The sequence below is a fragment of the Monodon monoceros genome, unplaced genomic scaffold (assembly GCF_005190385.1).
Source record: "Monodon monoceros isolate NGI ecotype Baffin Bay Population unplaced genomic scaffold, NGI_Narwhal_1 Super_Scaffold_9, whole genome shotgun sequence".
Classification (NCBI taxonomy): Eukaryota; Metazoa; Chordata; class Mammalia; order Artiodactyla; family Monodontidae; genus Monodon; species Monodon monoceros.
The window spans coordinates 47150617-47154469 of NW_021703786.1; positions in this window are offsets into that span (position 1 = coordinate 47150617).

A 3853-nucleotide genomic window follows, 5' to 3' on the forward strand; every position below is an offset into this window, starting at 1 on the left:
CAGGGCTCGAACCCGTGTCCCCTGCATTGGCAGGCGGATTCCTAACCACTGCACGACCAGGGAAGTCCCTCCAATCAACTTTTCACTTCAGGACAGAAGACAAGAAAATGAATCAGGAAGGAAAGTCTCAGTATCAGCCAGGAACCGAGAGCACCTTCATGAGAAGTTTCTACACCTCGCGGGCCTGGCTTCAGAGGTGATGCCACCGTAGATGCGTAGATGTGCCACCGGGATTCCGCCAATTTTGAAGGCCCAGGAGAAAATGATTCAAAGTCAGAGAAAAACAACTAAGAACTCCCAGTTCCTGACAGCCTGATGAAATGGGACTCCTCAAGCCAAGAGGATGCAAAAGGCAATTATAAATGAAGTGTGTTAGATCCAGTGGTTCATACTCCTAAACTCTCACTATTAACACTCTTAGTATTTATACTATTAATATTAAAAGTAGTGGCGGGACTTCCCTGGTGGTACAGTGGTTAAGAATCCTCCTGCCAATGCAGGGGACATGGGTTCGAGCCTTGGTCGGGGAAGATCCCACGTGCCGCGGAGCAACTAAGCCCGTGCGCCACAACTGTTGAGCCTACGTGCCTAGAGCCGGTGCTCCACAGCAAGAGAAGCCACTGCAATGAGAAGCCTGTGCACCACAACAAAGAGTAGCCTCAACTCGCGGCAACTAGAGAAAGCCTGTGCGCAGCAACAAGACCCAACGCTGCCCAAAATAAATAAATTTATAAAAGCATGCATTTCCTACCTGACCCAGGAATTCCATTCCTAGGACTTTATTTGAGAGAGAGAAAAGCTTATGTCCGCCAAAGATTTCCACACAAACCAGATCAAGCGTTGCTTGGCTGCGAGGACCAATAGGAAGGGGCACAGCGGAATAGATGAAAATGTTGTCTCTTTTTTTTTTTTTTTTTGCGGTACGCGGGCCTCTCACTGCTGTGGCTTCTCCCGTTGCGGAGCAACAGGCTCCAGGCGCGCAGGCTCAGCGGCCATGGCTCACGGGCGCAGCCACTCCGCGGCATGTGGGATCTTCGCGGACCGAGGCATGAACTCATGTCCCCTGCATCAGCAGGCGGACTCCCAACCACTGCGCCACCAGGGAAGCCCTAAAATGTTGTCTATCTTGATGGGGTGGTGATTACACGGATGGACACATTTGTCAAAACTCATGAAACTGTACACCTCAGATCTGTGTATTTCTCTGCATATATAAATTATTTCTCAATTTTAAAAGGTTATTAGGGAATTCCCTAGCGGTCCAGTGTTTAGGACTCCGCGCCTTCACCACCAAGGGCCTGGGGAACTAAGATCCCACAAGCCACGTGGTGTAGCCAAAAAAAAAAAAAAAATTAAAAAGGTTATTAGTTAAAAAAATTAAAGTAAGGCATTGTTTAAATGCACAACAGAGGACTACTTACAGAGCATTTATAGAGCATAGACCTCGGTATTATAATTCTAAAAGGCCATTTTAAATACAGTCAGCCCTCTGTATACATGGACACAGAACCTGTGGATAGAGAGGGCTGACTGTATATACCCCAAAACGGGGGAAATATCAGTAAACTGAAGCAGAACGAAGAAGTGATAAAGAATAGCTAGTGATGAAATGGTGAGAGATCTCTTCTCCCAGCGATCCCACACCCAGATAGCTTTATGGATGAGTTCTACCAGACTTTCAAGGAACAGATCATCTGTATTTTATATAATTTGTTCCGGAAAATAGAAAAAGAAGGCAAACCAACGAGTTTTATGAAATTTTTACTCCAGCTAAGGACAGACAAGAAAATAAAAATATAGGCTTCACTCACTTAGGAACATAATTGTGAAAATCCTATATAAAATACGGGCCAACCAAATCCAAAGTTTATTGGAAAAGAGATTATCCAAACTGATTAAGTCAAGTTTGCCCTGGGAATGCCAGGATGATGTGCCACCCCACATTCTTCCTCCCTGACAGAACCCCATCTTGCTGGGAATAGCATGTGTGCCCCAGACCCAAGGGCTGAGTCACCATTAGTCACAGCCATTCCCTGCTCCCCTGCCAGACACTCAGAATGCAAACCTCTCTTGCAGCCAGAAGCACCGTGATCCGTTTCTGACTAATGACACCAGGACAAGTCAGCTGGGGGAGCAGGAGTCTGTGAAACTTTAACCTTTCTGGTGAAAGGAGAGTCACTTATGGTTAGGCAGTTTTGTGCTTCTTTTCCTGCTCTTTCCCTTTCACCACCAGATTTATGCCTTTGAATGTGGTAGCCAGCTTGCACTCATGAGGTGGCTAGCATGAGGACAAAAAGCCAGTGTGCTGAGGATGGCAAAATAGAACGATGGACCCCTTCTACTGGATGACACCATCAAGCTGCTGGACCAACCTGAGATGGTCCATCTCCAGACTGCTTGTTAAGAAGTTACTGCCCTTTGGGGATTCCCTGGCAGTCCAGTGGTTAGGACTCCACACTTTCACTGCCAAGGGCCCGGGTTCAATCCCTGGTCGGGAACTAAGAACCCTCAAGCCACAATGAGCGGCCAAAATAAAGAAATAAAATTTTTTAAAAAATTAGAAGAAGTTACTGCCCTTAGGTTTTAAGATACAATTACTGGTATTCTGTTACATGCAGCTGAGACCATTTCTACCGATTCAAATGGTTTATCATCAGAAAATCTACCACTATTATTAATTACATTAGTGGAATAAAGGAGAAAGAGCACATGATTGCATAATTTGAAATAGGAAAAGCTCAGAGTGCAATGCCTAATTTTTTTTTTTTTTTTTTGCGGTACGCGGGCCTCTCACTGTTGTGGCCTCTCCCGTTGCGGAGCACAGGCTCCGGATGCGCAGGCTCAGCGGCCATGGCTCACGGGCCCAGCCGCGCCGCGGCATGTGGGATCTTCCCGGACCGGGGCAAGAACCCGTTTCCCCTGCATCGGCAGGCGGACTCCCAACCACTGCGCCACCAGGGAAGCCTAATTTTAATCTTTAAAACTTCAGAAAACTAGGAATAGAAACAACTTATCTACGTTGAAAGACCATATATTAAAAACGTGTAGGGGGACTTCCCTGGTGGCGCAGTGGTTAAGAATCTGCCTGCCGGGCTTCCCTGGTGGCGCGGTGGTTGAGAGTCTGCCTGCCAATGCAGGAGACACGGGTTCGAGCCCTGGTCCGGGAAGATCCCACATGCTGCGGAACAACTGAGCCTGTGCGCCACAACTGCCGAGTTTGTGCTCTACAACCCACAGGCCACAACTACTGAAGCCCATGTGCCGTAACGACTGAAGCCCGAGCGCCTGGAGGCCGTGCTCCGCAACAGGAGAGGCCACCGCAATGAGAGGCCTGCGCGCCACAGCAAAGAGTAGCCCCCGCTCGTCGCAACTGGAGGGAGCCCGCGTGCAGTGGCAAGGACCCAAAGCAGCCAGAGATAAATGAATAAAATAAATAAACTTAAAAAAAAATAATCTGCCTGCCAATGCAGGGGACACGGGTTTGAGCCCTGGTCTGGGAAGATTCCATATGCCGCAGAGCAACTAAGCCCGTGCACCACAACTACTGAGCCTGCACTCTAGAGCCTGCAAGCCACAAGTACAGAGCCCGCATGCTGCAACTACTGAAGCCCACACGCCTAGTGCCTGTGCTCCACAACAAGAGAAGCCACCACAATGAGAAGCCCATGCACCACAACGAAGAGCAGCCCCTGCTCTCCGCAACTAGAGGAAGCTCGTGCACAGCAATAAAGACCCAACGCAGCCAAAAATAAACTGATTAATTAATTTAAAAAACCAAACCTATAGGGGACTTCCCTGGTGGTCCAGTGGTTAAAATTCCATGCTTCCAATGCAGGGGGCATGGGTTCAATCC